The sequence below is a fragment of the Daphnia magna genome, unplaced genomic scaffold (genome assembly GCF_020631705.1).
Source record: "Daphnia magna isolate NIES unplaced genomic scaffold, ASM2063170v1.1 Dm_contigs300, whole genome shotgun sequence".
In the NCBI taxonomy this organism is placed as follows: domain Eukaryota; kingdom Metazoa; phylum Arthropoda; class Branchiopoda; order Diplostraca; family Daphniidae; genus Daphnia; species Daphnia magna.
The window spans coordinates 54,057-77,178 of record NW_025533232.1 but is presented as its reverse complement, the minus strand read 5'-3'; the positions used below and the strand labels follow the sequence as shown (position 1 = coordinate 77,178).

Here is a 23,122-nt window from a genome sequence, read left to right as displayed (position 1 = left end):
TATTGCTGATAAAACCATGCCCGATCTTGGTTCTCTTCATTTACTAGTTCTAGGTTTTGGAAATCTATAGAGATATCTTCTGTGTTTTCTACCCTATCTGTTGTTTTTTCAAGGTCCGTAATTGCCCGAGCCTGTTCTAGAAGTTGATTATATGATAGCAATTCTCTTGTCTCCTCGCCTATCAGGGGTTCGACTACGGTTTCGTCTTGTGATGATACTTGCATATTAAGTACTTCGTTCCACTGATCATCATTTCTCAATTCTTTAATTTCATTGGAATCAAGAAGATCAATATCTGATTGATGTGGGCTATCACTATCTAGTTCGACACCTAGATTTTCGTTATTTCTCAAAATTGACGTCGACCCGCCTCCTGATCTTAAAGGAGTGAACCTTTCACGTACTGATCGAACAAATCTTTGTATTAGTGGTCCTTTTCTCTTACAGATCTTCTTTCTAAAGTGGTTTCTAAACCGCTATCCTCATTTGCCCTCATCTTTTATAACGAACTAATTCCTAACAAAGCATGTTCTTTTATAACTATGAAAAGTTATCAAAAAATTCAACCAAATAGGAAGCCAAAAAACGGAGAGAAGGTAATAAGTAACACTTATTACCATAAAAATTTAAAACAAACAATAAAACAAAAAAAACACACGCTATTCAACTAAACACGAAAGCCGAGTATCTCGCCGCTGCCACCAAATGTAAGTTATTTATATTTTAACTTACTTTTTCATTGTCGTTTCTAGTAAAGTTTATTTCAGTAGCACAAAAAATTGGGGAACAACTCTTTAGGAACTGATTTGTGAAAAGTGACTCTCGCTATTTTCTATAGAACAAAAGTTTTTATACGGGTTTCATGAAGGTCGAACTACAAGAAAATTAAGTTGAAACGTTTGAAGGGTAAATCAGTCTGTAAAACGTCTGAGGAAGAAATTACATAGAAAAGAGGGGCGTATAGAAAATTAATGTTACGTAAGAATAAAGGGTAGGAAAAATAATGAAAATAATAAAGAATAAATTGTTTTGGTTCTTTACAATGTATACTGCATCAAATATACTTGTATTCAATGTGAATACGCTGTTTTACCATGAGTTTTTACTTCTATATGTAAACAGCATCAAATATACTTGTATTCAATGTGAATACACTGTTATACCATGACTTTTTACTTCAATATGTAAACTGCATGGAATATACTTGTATTCAATGTGAATACACTGTTATACCATGAGTTTTTACTTCTATATGTAAACTGCATGGAATATACTTGTATTCAATGTGAATACACTGTTTTACCATGAGTTATTACTTCTATATGTAAACTGCCTGGAATATACTTGTATTCAATGTGAATACACTGTTATAACATGAGTTTTTTCTTCTATATGTAAACTGCATAGAATATACTTATATTCAATGTAAATACACTGTTATACCATGAGTTTTTACTTCTATATGTAAACTGTATAGAATAAACTTGTATTCAATGTGAATACACTGTTATACCATGAGTTCTTACTTCTATATGTAAACTGCATGGAATATACTTGTATTCAATGTGAATACACTGTTATACCATGAGTTTTTACTTCTATATGTAAACTGCATGGAATAAACATGTATTCAATGTGAATACACTGTTATACCATGAGTTTTTACTTCTATATGTAAACTGCATGGAATATACTTGTATTCAATGTGAATACACTGTTATACCATGAGTTTTTACTTCTATATGTAAACAGCATCAAATATACTTGTATTCAATGTGAATACACTGTTATACCATGAGTTTTTTCTTCTATATGTAAACTGCCTGGAATATACTTGTATTCAATTTGAATACACTGTTATACCATGAGTTTTTACTTCTATATGTAAACTGCATAGAATATACTTGTATTCAATGTGAATACACTGTTATACCATGAGTTTTTACTTCTATATGTAAACAGCATCAAATATACTTGTATTCAATGTGAATATACTGTTATACAATGAGTTTTTACTTCTATATGTAAACTGCATGGAATATACTTGTATTCAATGTGAATACACTGTTTTATAATGAGTTTTTATTTCTATTTGTAAACTGCCTGGAATATACTTGTATTTAATGTGAATACACTGTTATACCATGAGTTTTTACTTCTATATGTAAACAGCATCAAATATACTTGTATTCAATGTGAATACACTGTTATACCATGAGTTTTTACTTCTATATGTAAACAGCATCAAATATACTTGTATTCAATGTGAATACACTGCTTATACCATGAGTTTTTACTTTTTATATGTAAACTGCATGGAATATACTTGTATTCAATGTGAATACACTGTTATACCATGAGTTTTTACTTCTATATGTAAACTGCATGGAATATACTTGTATTCAATGTGAATACACTGTTATACCATGAGTTTTTACTTCTATATGTAAACTGCATGGAATATACTTGTATTCAATGTGAATACACTGTTATACCATGAGTTTTTACTTCTATATGTAAACTGCATAGAATATACTTGTATTCAATGTGAATACACTGTTATACCATGAGTTTTTACTTCTATATGTAAACAGCATCAAATATACTTGTATTCAATGTGAATACACTGTTATACCATGAGTTTTTACTTCTATATGTATACTGCATGGAATATACTTGTATTCAATGTGAATACACTGTTATACCATGAGTTTTTACTTCTATATGTAAACTGCATGGAAATATACTTGTATTCAATGTGAATACACTGTTATACCATGAGTTTTTACTTCAATATGTAAACTGCATGGAATATACTTGTATTCAATGTGAATACACTGTTATACCATGAGTTTTTAGTTCTGTATGTAAACAGCATCAAATATACTTGTATTCAATGTGAATACACTGTTATACCATGAGTTTTTACTTCTATATGTAAACTGCATGAAATATACTTGTATTCAATGTGAATACGCTGTTATACCATGAGTTTTTACTTCTATATGTAAACAGCATCAAATATACTTGTATTCAATGTGAATACACTGTTATACCATGAGTTTTTACTTCTATATGTAAACTGCATGGAATATACTTGTATTCAATGTGAATACACTGTTATACCATGAGTTTTTACTTCTATATGTAAACTGCATGGAATATACTTGTATTCAATGTGAATACACTGTTATACCATGAGTTTTTACTTCTATATGTAAACTGCATGGAATATACTTGTATTCAATGTGAATACACTGTTATACCATGAGTTTTTACTTCTATATGTAAACTGCATGGAATATACTTGTATTCAATGTGAATACACTGTTATACCATGAGTTTTTACTTCTATATGTAAACTGCATAGAATATACTTGTATTCAATGTGAATACACTGTTATACCATGAGTTTTTACTTCTATATGTAAACAGCATCAAATATACTTGTATTCAATGTGAATACACTGTTATACCATGAGTTTTTACTTCTATATGTAAACTGCATGGAATATACTTGTATTCAATGTGAATACACTGTTATATCATGAGTTTTTACTTCTATATGTAAACTGCGAATATACTTGTATTCAATGTGAATACACTGTTATACCATGAGTTTTTACTTCTATATGTAAACAGCATCAAATATACTTGTATTCAATGTGAATACACTGTTATACCATGAGTTTTTACTTCTATATGTAAACAGCATCAAATATACTTGTATTCAATGTGAATACACTGTTATACCATGAGTTTTTACTTCTATATGTAAACTGCATAGAATATACTTGTATTCAATGTGAATACACTGTTATACCATGAGTTTTTACTTCTATATGTAAACTGCATGGAATATACTTGTATTCAATGTGAATACACTGTTATACCATGAGTTTTTACTTCTATATGTAAACTGCATGGAATATACTTGTATTCAATGTGAATACACTGTTATACTATGAGTTTTTACTTCTATATGTAAACAGCATCAAATATACTTGTATTCAATGTGAATACACTGTTATACCATGAGTTTTTACTTCTATATGTAAACTGCATGGAATATACTTGTATTCAATGTGAATACACTGTTATACCATGAGTTTTTACTTCTATATGTAAACTGCATGGAATATACTTGTATTCAATGTGAAAACACTGTTATACCATGAGTTTTTACTTCTATATGTAAACAGCATCAAATATACTTGTATTCAATGTGAATACACTGTTATACCATGAGTTTTTACTTCTATATGTAAACTGCATCAAATATACTTGGTAATTCAATGTGAATACACTGTTATACCATGAGTTTTTACTTCTATATGTAAAGAGCATGAAATATACTTGTATTCAATGTGAATACACTGTTATACCATGAGTTTTTACTTCTATATTTAAACTGCATGGAATATACTTGTATTCAATGTGAATACACTGTTATACCATGAGTTTTTACTTCTATATGTAAACTGCATGGAATATACTTGTATTCAATGTGAATACACTGTTATACCATGAGTTATTACTTCTATATGTAAACTGCATCTGGAATATACTTGTATTCAATGTGAATACACTGTTATAACATGAGTTTTTACTTCTATATGTAAACTGCATCGAATATACTTGTATTCAATGTGAATACACTGTTATACCATGAGTTTTTACTTCTATATGTAAACTGCATAGAATATACTTGTATTCAATGTGAATACACTGTTATACCATGAGTTTTTACTTCTATATGTAAACTGCATGGAATATACTTGTATTCAATGTGAATACACTGTTATACCATGAGTTTTTACTTCTATATGTAAACTGCATGGAATATACTTGTATTCAATGTGAATACACTGTTATACCATGAGTTTTTACTTCTATATGTAAACTGCATGGAATATACTTGTATTCAATGTGAATACACTGTTATACCATGAGTTTTTACTTCTATATGTAAACTGCATCAAATATACTTGTATTCAATGTGAATACACTGTTATACCATGAGTTTTTACTTCTATATGTAAACTGCATGGAATATACTTGTATTCAATGTGAATACACTGTTATACCATGAGTTTTTACTTCTATATGTAAACTGCATGGAATATACTTGTATTCAATGTGAATACACTGTTATACCATGAGTTTTTACTTCTATATGTAAACAGCATCAAATATACTTGTATTCAATGTGAATACACTGTTATACCAATGAGTTTTTACTTCTATATGTAAACTGCATGGAATATACTTGTATTCAATGTGAATACACTGTTTTATACATGAGTTTTTACTTCTATATGTAAACTGCATGGAATATACTTGTATTCAATGTGAATACACTGTTATACCATGAGTTTTTACTTCTATATGTAAACAGCATCAAATATACTTGTATTCAATGTGAATACACTGTTATACCATGAGTTTTTACTTCTATATGTAAACAGCATCAAATATACTTGTATTCAATGTGAATACACTGTTATACCATGAGTTTTTACTTCTATATGTAAACTGCATGGAATATACTTGTATTCAATGTGAATACACTGTTATACCATGAGTTTTTACTTCTATATGTAAACTGCATGGAATATACTTGTATTCAATGTGAATACACTGTTATACCATGAGTTTTTACTTCTATATGTAAACTGCATGGAATATACTTGTATTCAATGTGAATACACTGTTATACCATGAGTTTTTACTTCTATATGTAAACTGCATAGAATATACTTGTATTCAATGTGAATACACTGTTATACCATGAGTTTTTACTTCTATATGTAAACAGCATCAAATATACTTGTATTCAATGTGAATACACTGTTATACCATGAGTTTTTACTTCTATATGTATACTGCATGGAATATACTTGTATTCAATGTGAATACACTGTTATACCATGAGTTTTTACTTCTATATGTAAACTGCATGGAATATACTTGTATTCAATGTGAATACACTGTTATACCATGAGTTTTTACTTCAATATGTAAACTGCATGGAATATACTTGTATTCAATGTGAATACACTGTTATACCATGAGTTTTTACTTCTATATTTAAACTGCATGAAATATACTTGTATTTAATGAGAATACACTGTTATACCATGAGTTTTTACTTCTATATGTAAACTGCATGAAATATACTTGTATTCAATGTGAATACACTGTTATACCATGAGTTTTTACTTCTATATGTAAACAGCATCAAATATACTTGTATTCAATGTGAATACACTGTTATACCATGAGATTTTACTTCTATATGTAAACTGCATGGAATATACTTGTATTCAATGTGAATACACTGTTATACCATGAGTTTTTACTTCTATATGTAAACTGCATGGAATATACTTGTATTCAATGTGAATACACTGTTATACCATGAGTTTTTACTTCTATATGTAAACTGCATGGAATATACTTGTATTCAATGTGAATACACTGTTATACCATGAGTTTTTACTTCTATATGTAAACTGCATGGAATATACTTGTATTCAATGTGAATACACTGTTATACCATGAGTTTTTACTTCTATATGTAAACTGCATGGAATATACTTGTATTCAATGTGAATACACTGTTATACCATGAGTTTTTACTTCTATATGTAAACTGCATGGAATATACTTGTATTCAATGTGAATACACTGTTATACCATGAGTTTTTAGTTCTATATGTAAACAGCATCAAATATACTTGTATTCAATGTGAATACACTGTTATACCATGAGTTTTTACTTCTATATGTAAACTGCATGGAATATACTTGTATTCAATGTGAATACACTGTTATACCATGAGTTTTTACTTCTATATGTAAACTGCATGGAATATACTTGTATTCAATGTGAATACACTGTTATACCATGAGTTTTTACTTCTATATGTAAACTGCATGGAATATATAGTTTTGTAAAGCATCCTCCCTCTCGGGTGGATGACTTTACGGATTAAGACAAATATATTACCACGGAACTCGGAGACGTTTACCCACAATGATGACAGTGTATTATTAGACTAGGCCATAAGAATTACACGGGAAAGGACATACAATATGACAAGAAAGGTGATAACGAGCCAAACCATAACGACCAATAGAATAAGGGCAATTTGGAAGCTTACCGATGTAGCGCGAGCGTTACGGGAGCGCACGTTGGTAAAACGATACGAAGTGGCTCGGCGTAGCGAGAGCGGGACACGGTGGAAAACAGACACGAAAATGGAGACGATTGGAGATACAATTCAGATAGGCACTTACGGAAACAGGTAGTCGGAGAAACACTTGTACGAGGAAACACTAAGGCAAGTTAGGTGTCGAACTAGTGTTGTTGAAGGCAACTGAACATTTAGCGAGCTGCTAACTGTCTGATCTTTCTTAGATTTTGGGTTCACCATGAAACCTCGTATCTCGTCAAAGTGGCGTGATGCTGTTGACGTGTCGCTATGTCGCGCGTGCAGCCAATCAGAAGGTGTTTGTTTAATGGCTTGATTGGCGTCGCGCGTGCGACCAATCAAACGGATGTTTATTTAATGGCGTGATATGCATCGCACGTGTAACCAATCACGGAAGTTTGTTTAGTGGCGTGATAATGCGTCGCACGTGTGAGTCAGACAGCAGGTGTTCAATTGGGTCAACGCTAAGATGTCTATGACAAATGGTTACTATGCGGATTACAATATTCGAATAATATGCAAAAGAAGAGTAAATGCAAGAGAGTAAAATGTAGACATAATTATATACCAAGGGAGAGTAAACATAATATTATAAGGGGGTCATAAGATGTATTTGTGGCCTTCGTTACATCGCTCCGGGCGGCGTAGGATTACGTCCCGTAATCAGACTTCATGTTCGTGATAAGAAGTTTTAACTTCTTTAATCGGAGGACAGCAAATACCGAAGAGGCCAAGACAGCAGCAAATGCGTAAGACGATGAGGACAAGGATGAAAATGACGGTGACGACCAAGGAGATTATGATGACCTCCCACCAGCTGGTATATCTCTCGACTCCTGCTGCTGTCAGTAGAACATCAGCTGCATGAGGACGATGATTCGATGGGAAATCAGCAGGTGATTGTTCATTCATGGCGGCTACGATGTCAGCTACAACGTTCATGTGGTTGAGTAAATTATCGTTATAAGCTGGATTGCTGCGATGGTCATAGTCGAAGGCTTTCACGTCTTCGTAGCGGAAGGAATGAGCCAATGTACGCTCCGGCAGTACAATATTCGGGTCGATCCTTTTCCAAGTGTTGTTGCGGAAGGCGTAAGGTTTATCGTTGAAATTGACGAAACCATTCGTCCAATAGCATGGGGAAAATTTCACTAATTCCCAGCCATCGAGATTAATGGTATAACTGTTAAATTTCGGTTGTGGTCCACAAGGTGTAATTATAGTTTCAAATGTGGCGTTCACAGCTTTACACTGAACCACTACGGCAGTTTGTCCAAAAGCTTGCAATTTTGCACACCGAGGTAATTTTAATAATGAAGCGGCGAGCCAACCATTATATTGGGCGGCTGCATGATTGCTCTTTCATGTTTTTGCTTTGCGGGCATCACATTCAATTGTTTGTAACATACGCACTAATTCATTATCACGATCGATAGCACGGTCTTGAGTATATTGTTTATTGGCCACATTTATCCAAATCGGGGTCAGCGCTAGATGGCGAGGGGGTTTCAACAGAGATTGGTTGGGCCTTCTCCTGATGGACGCGACTCGGCGGTGAGTGATAGAAATTTATCGACGAAGGCCACCGTTACCAAAGACTAAATTTGATTGGCCGACGATTTTAAAAGTCTGTTGTACGGTTGTTGCAACTGCTGATGATTGGGGACGCAAGGTGGTTGAAGAGTCAAATGAAAATCCAGTTGACGGTCGATCGTCCAAAAGGCGGAAATATTTTTCATTCGTCGTCTTCATCATACAGATTTCCGATTCAGTTCAACTGTACGTAATTCGTGTTGAATCTTATGGGTGTATGTCGTATCCCAAACCAAAGTTAGATGGTTGTGAGACAAGGTAGGCGTTGCGGAAGCTTTGCCGATAGGCGTTGGAAAATCTTCATCTTCCATTTGTTGAAACAATTGTACTTGTTCGAGCGCACAATTCAGAATTTCCGAATCGATGGTTTGTAACCAGTAACCGTCAGATCGAGGTTCATGTCGAAAATACATATTTGTTGTCCGAAAAAGTCATTTGATGACCTTCACACCTTTTAGTGTTAATCATTTTGTAGCACTCGGTTGGCGTTGTGTCTATAGGAATTTTGTCCGGCACGATCACTTATTGACCGAAAAAGGTCTTTGTAACGCGGTGAATGTTTCTCCATCTGCGCACAAATAAAACCCGGAAGTTTTACTGCGGCACGTTCATCACTGTAGACAACGTATCTCACTGGAACGGCACTCGTGGAATTCATTTTCGGCTTGCAATCTGCATCAGGAAATTGAATAATTCCCATATTCTTCGGTTCAGAGCAATCGCATACGGTTGTTTGAAATGCGCGTGCGCGTAGCCCGTAGAGACATACAGCAGTAGCAATAGTAACGGCATTGAGGACATTAATACATGTAAAAATATATGGTAAATGACATAACAACAAAAAAAAAATGAACAGTATACTGGCCAACTTAGTCTAAGTCATCATGTGGGTTTACTAAGTTAAGATAATCAAATACGAAAAGAAATAATGGAAGTAAACGTCGAAGTAAAAGAGAGAAAACAACAAACAAAAAAAAATTCTGATGGCTTTTGAAAGGTCAACGATTTCCCGTCGGCTTTTCATCGGCTACGCCACGGCAAAATAATAGAAAAATAGGGGGTGTCGTAATATAACAGTTTTTTATGGTAGAAGGACACAATATTTTTCGAATAAATTTATATCGTTGGAACGAGGGGAAAGTGAGCTTAATTATCAAAAAGAAAGAATTGAAGAATATTGAATCATGTGGAAATGCTGACGAGAAAGAAACGTTTCAAAGTTTTACGGCGGAAAATTTTTCTGCCGTGGAAGGTCACGCGCACATCTCGTTTTTTTCCTAAGTCCAATGCAGGGGAAAAGTACAAATGGGGGGAAGAAGTGGAGGGGAATAAAAATGGAATAGGGGGAGTAGAGAAAGTAGCCTTCGGCAAAAAAAGAACTTAGAATATTTTCAATATTGCTGCGGCGGGGAAGCTACAGTAGGGAAACGAAAGGGAAAGTGAAAAACTTAGCTTATGTTGGGGGAGTATTGTGTGTGTAAGAATGGAATGCGCTAGCGGTGGCGTTTTTTTTTTTTTTTTTTTTTATGTGTAGTGTATATGGGAAAAGTCTTTGCAGTGATAGTAAAGCTATAGAAAAGCATAGAAGGGAAGTGATATACAGTGGGACTTAGAAAAAGTTTTAGCTGTTTCGTTCGTGTACGGATCTCTAAGAGAAGTGGGAGTTGTTGAATTCAAATGGAATACATTACTATCAAAGTTTTACTTATTATTTTTTTCTTTACTTTACTTTTTTACCATTTCCAATGTTGTATTGCTACTGAATAAGTGTAACAGATGGACTTCTAATAAATTCTACTATTTCTTTTAAGTTTTTTTTTTTGGATAAATGTCTGTTACTTCTATCGTACAAGAGTGAAATATGGGAAGTTTTGCAATTTATGGGCCTAATCAGAGAGGGAACAACTCAAATGCAAATATTTCAAAAGAACACAGAGGCAAGAAGAAATAACAAATTATTTTATACTTGTTGGACACGAAGGTTGTTTTATGGTATCGTAACATAGTCTAGAGAAATATATTTTCTTTTTTCCTCTATTTTCTTTGTCTTTATTTTTTCTTTTTTTTTTTTTTTTTTGAGAGAGAACCATGAAATTTTGTGTTTGTTTGTTTGTTTGTTTTTTTTTCAAGAATTTATTGTTCTCATTTGTCTTTGTTTGTTTGTTTGTTTTTTTTTTTTTCGTTTTGTTTCTTTTTTTTTCTCTTTGGTATACCTTTCATTTGTTTTATTTTTTTTTTTTTTTACTACTAATGGAGAGACTTACTTCTCTCTCTCTTCTTATGTTTTATTTATTATATATATTTTTTTTCGAGATGTCATAAAACAACCAATGTATTTCTACTTAATAACTACAAAGGGTACAACAAAAAAAGAAAAATCACGACGGTGACGTCATTGTGGAGACCGACGGGGGGTGGCTCGCGGCGACCCGTCTTCTTGTAGTGCTGCTCGGCGCCATCGTCGGATCAGCAGGTCGATTCTTCTGTGCTGCCAATGCAGGAACTCCCGAGAATCGGTGCTGGGAGCCGGTGAATCGCGGTCGATGTCTGGATGATGTTGAGGTTCGCTCGTTGGTGTGGCAGGAGTTGGTGCTGGCATCCCAGCTCTTGCCCCGGGGACGGTAATTACCAAGATGTCTCGTCCGCTTCCGTCCGGAACAAGGGTAACCAAACGGTTGGCGTTTGTTTGGCTGGTCATCTTCTTGAGTTTTTTTTTTTTCGTTTACTTTCGGGTGTAAAGACGAGCGTGTGGTCTGTCTGAACGCTGGTTGTCAAGTTGCCGAGCAACGTGTTGTGTTTTCAATAGCAGCTTCGGTAAGCGGCTGAATTTCATTTATATTATTTCTCTGCGTAAGCGAAATGCTTTTGCAGGGTTGGAGGAAGTCGGTGAGGGTGTTAAAGAGCGTCGTGTTTCGTCGGCGAAAACTTTGCCTTCCCGCCAAGTGTCGTATTCTTTCGACGCATCGGATAGAGAAAGAAGATGGAAGGAAGATATGTGAAAGAAGAATATAGAAGAAATGGGGCGTATGGGAGCTACCACGGAGAAGAATAAGACCAATTTGTAAACCTAAACTGTATATAGTTATGCTTTAAATCGAACAAATTCTACATGTACCGAAAAGAGCTTGTATGCTTTATTACAGATTATTTTTTTCTCTTTTTAGCTATTTCTTTATTTTTATTTATTTATTTATTTATTAACCCCCTTTTTTTTATACTCGAGACGAGGGCAATTATAAAAGTAAGGCAGCAGAAAATGTTTCGACGGTTCGCTGCTGGTTCGGTTCGTTGGTGCGAACCGGTTTGGAGTAAATATTACTCCGGGTCACACTTCGTATGCTGACGGTGAGCCCGATTTTCCGAACCGCCAACCCATCATTGCCACTTTACTTTATATGTTGATATCTATATTCCCTTCCTATTTTATTTCTTGGTCTATCGATTTCTTTAACCCCTTTTGTGAAATAACTACTTTCACACGCAATTTCTATTATATATTTTTTCTTTCTCAAGAGGGTAAAATTTATCAAGTTACAAAAGAAATGAGGGAAGAAAGAGTACTGGTGAAGGAAAAAGATAAGGTTAAAGCAAGTGAATAAAATGTCATATAAGTCGACTCCAATCCCGTCGACGACTCCTTATAGTCGGAAAGTTCCCTACTCGTCTCCTTCAAATTCTGGGCGCGAGCGCTTGTATGGGGCATCCCATGATGTAGCCCATCCATAGAGAGGAGGGTGACGACGTGCAGGATCGAGATCTAGGATCCTTTTCAACGTCACGATGGCTCCGCTCCAGTTGTCGTTGCGGATTTGTTCGGTCAGCCGGTTGGATAGGAGCGCGGTTTGGACCTCCAGGCCTCTCTCGTAACGGCGTCGCGCCCTATCCCAGGAGTTTCCGCCATCGGAGTCCGGAGAACGTGGCGTTTGCGCAGTAGGCTGAACATCCGGCTGCTGCGCTGGCACCCAGCTGAGGTCGACGGGTTGCACCTCAGGTGTGTTAGCGGGTACCTGCAGGCTGGGCTGTTGATCGGCGGTTAGACCCCAGTCGTCGAAAGCGGTGGTCTCCCAGGTCTGTGTCGGGACGGGTTGTTGGGCGTCCTCTGGTCCACTTTGGTGATTTGGCTCCATGACGGCAGTTGAAAAGCGTGATAGCTGGGATGAATAGATGAGCAGCGTTGAGAGAATCTGCGAAATACTTGGTGGTTTTCTTCATGTTATATAGTCGAGCGACTTCTGATGACATTGATGTCGCGAAGTAGGTATTATATTCTTTTCGCAATTCGCGTTATTGGACTCCGTCTCTGTAGCGAAGGGGCTTACTTCGATTGCGCTGTGGGCGTCCGGTGACATTAAATTGTCCCACTGCCTCTGTCGACACATCAGTCGTTGATTCTGTTGATGGACTTTTGTCCGAGTCATCCGTGGCGCGTGCGGTGTTGTCCTCGGTAATTGGAGGATGGTGACGCTGATCTGCGGCATCGGTGCATATTTCGGCGGATGGCAACTGATTTTCTGTATTTTGATGAGATGAAACGGCGACGTCCTCTTGGCTTAATTTTCGTTGATCCATTTCTTGAGTCGGAAAATTAGTGTCAAATGGAAGGGCGTCACTGTCAAAGGTATCGTCTGGATTGTCACTGTCGGGTCCGATTTCATTTTCGAAAATATCGGTAGTCTGAGTTGCAATCGATTTGCGGAATCGATTTTCAAAATCCAATGAGTTTTCAATGGATGGACAATCTTCAGTCTTCCAAAGCATTGTTTCGTACAAAGGTTTCAAACGATTGACGTGGGTACGTTGGCATACATAGGAATTATCGGCTATATCTACTGTATTATTGGTATGTACTTTTACAACTCTATAAGGGCCTTTATATTTCGAAGTGAATTTCCTACTGTCACCTTCTTTAACTACACGAATATCTAATAAAACTCTATCTCCTACGACATATTTTCTTTCTTTCGCACGTTTATTATATTGTTCACGCTGACGATTCCGTGCTTTCTCGCTTTCTTCACGGACTCGCTGAAAGCTATAGCGCAATCGATCAGCCAAATTTCCTACATAGTCGGATACAGATTTAAAAGTTTGAGGGACAGCGTCTAAAAATTCATTAATGGGAAGATTAGGGTCTCTACCGTGAACTAAATAATAAGGGGTTTCAAGTGTCGAAGAGTGAACTGAACTACGATAAGCGAATAAAACATCGTCTAACATATTTTCCCAATTTGAATGTTCTCCGTCTTTCAATTCTTTTCTTAACATCGCGGTTAGTGTCCGATTAAACCTTTCTGTCTCGCCATTACTAGCGGGATTGTAGGCCGTTGTCAATCTTTGGTCAATTTTTAATTTCTTACAAAAATAACGGAACAATTTCGAGGTGAAATTCGTTCCACGATCGGAAATAATGGCTTTAGGCATACCATGTCTTACAATTATTGTTTTATATACACATTCTGCCGTGGTTTGGGCAGTTTGGTCTTTTAGAGCAACTGCTTCCACCCAGCGACTAAAATAATCAGTAATAACTAAAATATAACTATTTCCATTAGGCGAAGCGGGAGTAATAGGGCCTAAAAAGTCCATGCCTATTACTTGGAAAGGGGCTTTAGCAATTTCATGGGGGTGCAAAAGTGCTCTATATGTGGAAGAAGTGTTAGCTATACAAGTTTCACAAGCTTGACAATATTCTAAAATATCTTTTCTCATTGTAGGCCAATAATAATGATTTTTGACCTTCAAATACGTTTTATAAAAAGCTAAATGTCCACCCATCGGTGCGTCATGTAATTCTTTTAGCACTAGATGGCGAAGCGATAAGGGTAACACTACTTGACAATTAATTTCGTTACGCTTACTATTTTTGGAAGGCACTTCGTGGCGATAAAGTGTACCTTCTATAATTTCAAAATATTCGATTTCTTTAGCCCATTCAGGTTTAGATTGGCTATTTTCCTCATTGAGCTCTCCTTTCTCTAAATTATTTCTAATGGCTACACAAAGGTCGTCTTCTAGCTGTTTTTCACAAATTAACTTAATATCATTTGGTACCGGCTGAATACTAGCTACTTTCAATCGTGATAAACAATCAGCATTTTGATGAATACGTCCAGGCCTATACTTTAATTCATAATTTGTAGCAGCTAATAGTATAGCCCATCTACCTAACCTACCGTTATTATCTTTCTGATTTTTTAGCCATTGCAAAGGACGATGGTCACTAATAATTTCAAAGGGTTTATCCAAGAGATAATGTCGGAAATGTTTAATTGCATCAATTACGGCTAATGCTTCTTTTTCAGTTGTACTGTATTTCATTTCGGCCTTTGTCAATTGTCTACTAGAGTAGGCTATTGGATGTTCTTGCCCATGCTGCATTTGAGACAGCACGGCTCCTATTCCATAATCGCATGCGTCAGTAAAAAGCAAAAATTTTTCGTTAAAATTTGGATAAGCGAGGACTGGGGGAGTTACCAGAGAAGTGCGCAATTTCTCAAAGGCAACCTGTTCCTCCGTTCCCCAGGCAAAAGGTTTTCTACTTAGATCTTTATGCGTTAATCGAGTTAACGGCTTAGCTATTGAACCAAAATTTTTAATAAATCTTCTATAATATCCAGCAAGCCCAAGAAATGATCTCACTTCGTCAACAGAAGTTGGCGTTTTGTAATTCTCTATCTTATCAATTTTAGCAGGATCGGGTTTAATACCGTCCGTTGAAATGACATGACCTAAATAATTTACGGAACGTTTAATAAACTGACATTTGTTAAGTTTTAATTTTAAATTTGCTTCTTTTAATAGGGTAAAAATTTCTCTGATATCTCGTAAGTGATTTTCAAAAGTGTCTGAAAAAATTATGACATCATCCAAATATACTAATGCTTTACTTCCTAAGACGTCTCTTAGTACATAATTCATTAATCGTTGAAAAGTGGCTGGTGCATTACACAAACCGAATGCCATTCTTTTAAATTCGTAAAGATTATTTTCTACAACAAAAGCGGTTTTTTCAATATCTGGATCATGAACTTGAATTTGCCAATAGCCGGAAGCTAAATCGAGAGTTGTGAAGAATTTTTTTCCATATAATTTATCTAACGTTTCGTCAATTCTTGGCATGGGAAAAGAATCTTTCTTTGTAATACCATTTAATTTCCTATAATCGACGCAAAATCTTATTTCTCCATTCTTTTTCTCTACTAATACCACGGGTGAAGCCCATGGGGACTGCGAATATCGAATTACATTTGCTTGAAGCATTTCTTGCACTTTGTCTTCTAATAATTTCCTTTGGTTATTTGTTACTCTATATGGGCGTTGTTGAATGGGGCCTCGTCCTTGGGTATCAATTGTGTGTTTAATAAGGTTAGTATTCCCTAGTTCGGAATCTTTTGAAGCAAACAAGTCGTGGAAGTCATTTAATAATTTAGAGAGCGGTGCTTGAAATTCAGTGTTGACTTCTGAAATTACAATAGGCTCAGTTATTTCGTTCGGCTTAGCTTCTCGTTGATCTAAAGCTATTTTTCCGATGACATGATGAATAATTTCAATTACGCCTAATTTGGTGTTTCTAGGGATTTTGACTTGGTTTAACGAATGGTTTTCAACTACAATATTATACGTTCCATCTCCCGATACTTTTCCGATAAATTCTTCAATATAAACTCCTGCCGGCAAATTTTCTACTGGTGTAAATATAAATGCGGTGTTAGGGGAAACATACGGAAATGAACCCTTTAGCTGGCCTACAATTACGAGCGACGTCTGACGAGATAGCGTCGTCTTTTTGACCGTCGTAACTGCCATTTCCGGTACCCTAAAAACAGAAGATGAGCCTTGCCCATCTCTAGCTAGATAAATGCTCTTAGATTCCCCATCAAGCTTAAATGCGTGTTTCTGAATTGCGTCCCATCCAAGGATACAATCTTCAGAAATACCATTTGTAATAATAAATTCTTGTTGTAAAATTGACTCTCCGTATCCAACGGGCAAAGTCACTTTTCCCAACGTATGTAACTTTTTCTCCCCTACATCATATAAATCGAAATCAAGCTGACTGCAGATCACCTGACCTCTAGGGGGCAACTTTTTAAATAATCTCTCGTGAATAATACTTTTAGACGCGCCTGTATCAAATAATGCTTGTAACGGGACCTGGAAAATTTTTAATGGAATTCTTGGAGTTGATTCATTCGTAATGGTTGTTAATTTCGCGACTTGTCGGGATTTAAAATGAGGCTCTTCATCAATTGACCCGAAGCTACAGTTGATCCTTACTGGTTTCCCTGGTTTTGCGGGGAACCTGGTATGTTAGGCCTATTGGTGCTTCTGAACTTAGGGCAATTATTAGATTTATGGCCGATGTCCCGGCAAGAATAACATATAGGCGGCTGAGCTTGTTCTAGTCCTTTACGTTGATAACGGCGACACTCTGCCTGAATATGACCACGATAGCCACAAAAATTGCAAATTATCGACAGCTGTGTAGGCCTATTGTTGGTGTCGTTAGATGATCTCGGAAACACTGGTGTAGCGTTTGTAGGCCTATTCTGTGTGTTTGAGAATTGTCGATTCCCACTATTGTTAGGAAAGCGCGGTGGAGGTGGTCTACCATTACCATACTGGTTAACAGCAGGCGTTTGAAAAGAAACTTGCTTCCTGTATGCTTCGTCTACCGGATAAGAGACGTCGTTTTTATTTAGTTGAAGTTTTTTCACGGTTTGGATAAGCTCATTAAGTACGTCTTTAATTTCTTCGCTTTCTGTTTTCTTTTTTTCGACAGGTTTATCCCCGTGGCGAATATTGGCAACTGCCTTATTCACAGCTTCCTTTGGTGGTCTATTATCATCTGCTTAATTTCTTTTAACTCTGCACTGCTGGTGTCTTGTGACCCGTCTATGGATCGAATAAACTCCTGTTTTTCGCGATCGGTTTCCAACGCTTCTAGTCTGAGGGCATACACCCGTGTTGCTGCAACCAGTTCGTTAAAATCTTTAAATTCCTTATATTTGACTTTTGTCTGCAATTTGGAGTCTAATCCCTCAATAAATTTTTGCATGAGAATAACTGCAAACGATTTTTCGGAATGACCTACGGGATACGCGCGTTTAAAAATTTCCTGTATACGTAGCGCGTAATCGACAACTTTTTCACCTAGCTTACGTTTGGCTTTGTTAAACTTTTGAAGATATAAATCAACATTTTCATCGCCATGAAAATGGTCAAGCAATGCTTCTTTAATTGACTCATAATTATGCGGATGTTCTTTTAAAATTGCCTGAATGACGGAAAAAGCTCTGTCCGTTAATTTAGCACGTAACATCTGAATCGTTTTTTCTTCTGACCATCCCGACCCATCTACTATACTTTCAAATGATTCTAACCAAGAGTCAAAACGAGTAATAGGGCTTCCGGTGAAAGGAGGAAGTAATTGTAACCGGGAGAAAGTATGCTGGTTATTTTGAAAATCGTCCAAATCTCTGACTGTTGCTGCTCTGGTGGGGGAAGTACAGTAGGCCATGTTGTTGTTTTGAACTGGCAATCGAAATCCTAAATTTCCCTGTTGCGAAGTCTGAGACTGTGCTGGAACGCTGCTCGTAGGCGATCGAGATTCGCTGTAACGTCTGCGACGCTCCTGGGTGGTGTACTCAGTATGCGTGGGCGTTGGGTCGAACATCGGCGACGGGCGAAGCGAATAGGGCGGTGGACGGTGTGTCGCACTGGTATCGGTGGTTGAGGGGTTCTCTCCTCTTGATGGTGTGCTGGTTGTTGGGCCGCGGGTTGTTGAGGTACGTCCTCCGCCGTATGGGACGGTAGGAACCGTTGCAATCGGACCTTGACTTGGGAGAGTGTTTGTTTGATCTCCTCTGCCAGCTGTACGTTGTTCGGGTTGACCGCTCCCGGGAAGTTGTCCAATTTCCTCAGCAACGAGTTGATTTCCGGAACTAGCGGTTCCAGCGGAGTCAGCAGGCGTAGCTCCCGCAGGTAGAAGATTAAGTTGCGGACGTCTATCAGGAACGACTGTTGATGGGTCAGTAGCTGCACTTCCAAGTGGGAGGATAACTCTCTCACTTCGTACGTTAGATGTAGGTAGCGTATTTCTCGGTGTCTGATTGAAGTTCCAAAATTCTGAAAAGAGGCTAGGACTGTCTCGTGTTTCTGCGGTGTCACGCCTTGCAGTTCCGTGATGCAGTGAATTTGACTCAGCAGAAATATCAGGAATTGTCTCGCATGTGATATGAAGATCGATGTCAGCACGGACGCCTGGGCTTCCGATTGGGTTGTTTTCTTCACCTGTGCGTGTAGTTTCACCTGTAGGATCGACGTCAGATGTCTCAGCAGAATCGTTGGTTCTGTCCACACCGTCGTTGGATTCGTTTCGGGTAAATAGTGGTTCGATAGACGGATGTCTTGAATCAACCAAATTAGCTGTACCCAGGTCTTCGGATCGGTCGACTGAAGGTCCGCTTCTCTCTCCTTCAGGCTCTTGATCGCAAGGATAAGGTACGGAAGCTGGCTCGTTTTGGGCTGGAATATCTTCTGTTGATTGTTCTTGATTTTGTTGAATAGATGTCGTAGGCTCAGGTTCAGTTGATTTTCCATTCGGGGAGTTCCTCGTGAAAAACCCTAACACAGTTTTTGCTACTGAACTTGACTTAGGCGAAACTTTTGGAGGAGACTTAGCTGGAGACATACGCGCAGCAATTCTAGCAAAAATAGAGGGAGAACGCTTCCCTGAAACGGTACCAGAGGCCAAACTACCTCTGGGTTTCCGTCTGGAAACAAGATCAAGACGAGCTACGGCTTCGTACGCACCGTTAGACCTAAGCTTACTTAACTGAGAACTAACTCTAGATGGTTGTGTGCTTACAACGGAAGAAGCGGGTTTACTAGCCGGTTCGGAAATTGGTTTGGGAGTGGTACAAGATGGACATGTATCTGGTGCAATTTGGGGTTCAACATGCAACTTATCGAAATTAAGTGATCTAGCAACGGTTGGCTCACTCGGCCGGGGAACATTAATTTGGGGCACACTGGGTTGTATGGGAGTTCGTGGAATTCTCGACCCGCCAGTAATAACATCATCATTCATTGTGGTTGAGTTCGAAAAGCGCTGCCACCATTATGTAAAGCATCCTCCCTCTCGGGTGGATGACTTTACGGATTAAGACAAATATATTACCACGGAACTCGGAGGCGTTTTACCCACAATGATGACAGTGTATTACTAGACTAGGGCCATAAGAATTACACGGGAAAGGACATACAATATGACAAGAAAGGTGATAACGAGCCAAACCATAATGACCAATAGAATAAGGCAATTTGGAAGCTTACCGATGTAGCGCGAGCGTTACGGGAGCGCACGTTGGTAAAACGATACGAAGTGGCTCGGCGTAGCGAGAGCGGGACACGGTGGAAAACAGACACGAGATGGAGACGATTGGAAATACAATTCAGATAGGCACTTGCGGAAACAGGTAGTCGGAGAAACACTTGTACGAGGAAACACTAAGACAAGTTAGGTGTCGAACTAGTGTTGTTGAAGGCAACTGAACATTTAGCGAGCTGCTAGCTGTCTGATCTTTCTTAGATTTTGGGTTTACCATGAAACCTCGTATCTCGCCAAAGTGGCGTGATGCTGTTGACGTGTCGCTATGTCGCGCGTGCAGCCAATCAGAAGGTGTTTGTTTAATGGCTTGATTGGCGTCGCGCGTGCGACCAATCAAACGGATGTTTATTTAATGGCGTGATATGCATCGCACGTGTAACCAATCACGGAAGTTTGTTTAGTGGCGTGATAATGCGTCGCACGTATGAGTCAGACAGCAGGTGTTCAATTGGGTCAACGCAAAGATGTCAATGACAAATGGTTACTATGCGGATTACGATATTCGAATAATATGCAAAAGAAGAGTAAATGCAAGAGAGTAAAATGTAGACATAATGATATACCAAGGGAGAGTAAACATAAACATATTATAAGAATGCGGGTGTCATAAGATGTATTTGTAGGCCTTCGTTACACTTGTATTCAATGTGAATACACTGTTATACCATGAGTTTTTACTTCTATATGTAAACTGCATGAAATATACTTGTATTCAATGTGAATACACTGTTATACCATGAGTTTTTACTTCTATATGTATACTGCATCAAATATAATTGTATTCAATGTGAATACGCTGTTTTACCATGAGTTTTTACTTCTATATGTAAACAGCATCAAATATACTTGTATTCAATGTGAATACACTGTTATACTATGAGTTTTTACTTCAATATGTAAACTGCATGGAATATACTTGTATTCAATGTGAATACACTGTTATACCATGAGTTTTTACTTCTATATGTAAACTGCATGGAATATACTTGTATTCAATGTGAATACACTGTTTTACCATGAGTTATTACTTCTATATGTAAACTGCCTGGAATATACTTGTATTCAATGTGTATACACTGTTATACCATGAGTTTTTACTTCTATATGTAAACTGCATAGAATATACTTGTATTCAATGTAAATACACTGTTATACCATGAGTTTTTACTTCTATATGTAAACTGCATAGAATATACTTGTATTCAATGTGCATACACTGTTATACCATGAGTTTTTACTTCTATATGTATACAGCATCAAATATGCTTGTGTTCAATGTGAATACGCTGTTATACCATGAGTTTTTACTTCTATATGTAAACAGCATCAAATATACTTGTATTCAATGTGAATACACTATTATACCATGAGTTTTTACTTCTATATGTAAACTGCATGGAATATACTTGTATTCAATGTGAATACACTGTTATACCATGAGTTTTTACTTCTATATGTAAACTGCATCAAATATACTTGTATTCAATGTGAATACACTGTTATACCATGAGTTTTTACTTCTATATGTAAACTGCATGGAATATACTTGTATTCAATGTGAATACACTGTTATACCATGAGTTTTTACTTCTATATGTAAACTGCATGGAATATACTTGTATTCAATGTGAATACACTGTTATACCATGAGTTTTTACTTCTATATGTAAACTGCCTGGAATATACTTGTATTCAATGTGAATACACTGTTATACCATGAGTTTTTACTTCTATATGTAAACTGCATAGAATATACTTGTATTCAATGTGAATACACTGTTATACCATGAGTTTTTACTTCTATATGTAAACAGCATCAAATATACTTGTATTCAATGTGAATACACTGTTATACAATGAGTTTTTACTTCTATATGTAAACTGCATGGAATATACTTGTATTCAATGTGAATACACTGTTATTTCATGAGTTTTTACTTCTATATGTAAACTGCCTGGAATATACTTGTATTCAATGTGAATACACTGTTAAACCATGAGTTTTTACTTCTATATGTATACAGCATCAAATATACTTGTATTCAATATGAATACGCTGTTATACCATGAGTTTTTACTTCTATATGTAAACAGCATCAAATATACTTGTATTCCATGTGAATACACTGTTATACCATGAGTTTTTACTTCTATATGTAAACTGCATAGAATATACTTGTATTGAATGTGAATACACTGTTATACCATGAGTTTTTACTTCTATATGTAAACTGCATGGAATATACTTGTATTCAATGTGAATACACTGTTATACCATGAGTTTTTACTTCTATATGTAAACTGCATAGAATATACTTGTATTCAATGTGAATACACTGTTATACCATGAGTTTTTACTTCTATATGTAAACAGCATCAAATATACTTGTATTCAATGTGAATACACTGTTATACCATGAGTTTTTACTTCTATATGTAAACTGCATGGAATATACTTGTATTCAATGTGAATACGCAGTTTTTTTCCATGAGTTTTTACTTCTATATGTAAACAGCATCAAATATACTTGTATTCAATGTGAATACACTGTTATACTATGACTTTTTACTTCAATATGTAAACTGCATGGAATATACTTGTATTCAATGTGAATACACTGTTATACCATGAGTTTTTACTTCTATATGTAAACTGCATGGAATATACTTGTATTCAATGTGAATACACTGTTATTACCATGAGTTATTACTTCTATATGTAAACTGCCTGGAATATACTTGTATTCAATGTGTATACACTGTTATACCATGAGTTTTTACTTCTATATGTAAACTGCATAGAATATACTTGTATTCAATGTAAATACACTGTTATACCATGAGTTTTTACTTCTATATGTAAACTGCATAGAATATACTTGTATTCAATGTGCATACACTGTTATACCATGAGTTTTTA

At 36.4% G+C, this 23,122-nt stretch overlaps 1 long non-coding RNA gene across 1 annotated transcript; it reads left to right on the top strand.

Moving 5' to 3' along the window:
- Nucleotides 1-11,186: 11,186 nt before the first annotated feature.
- LOC123468123 lies at nucleotides 11,187-11,947 on the top strand. The gene is made up of 3 exons (XR_006642077.1): nucleotides 11,187-11,473; nucleotides 11,551-11,624; nucleotides 11,682-11,947. It is a non-coding gene; the product is annotated as an uncharacterized LOC123468123 (long non-coding RNA).
- The last annotated feature ends 11,175 nt before the right edge of the window (nucleotides 11,948-23,122 follow it).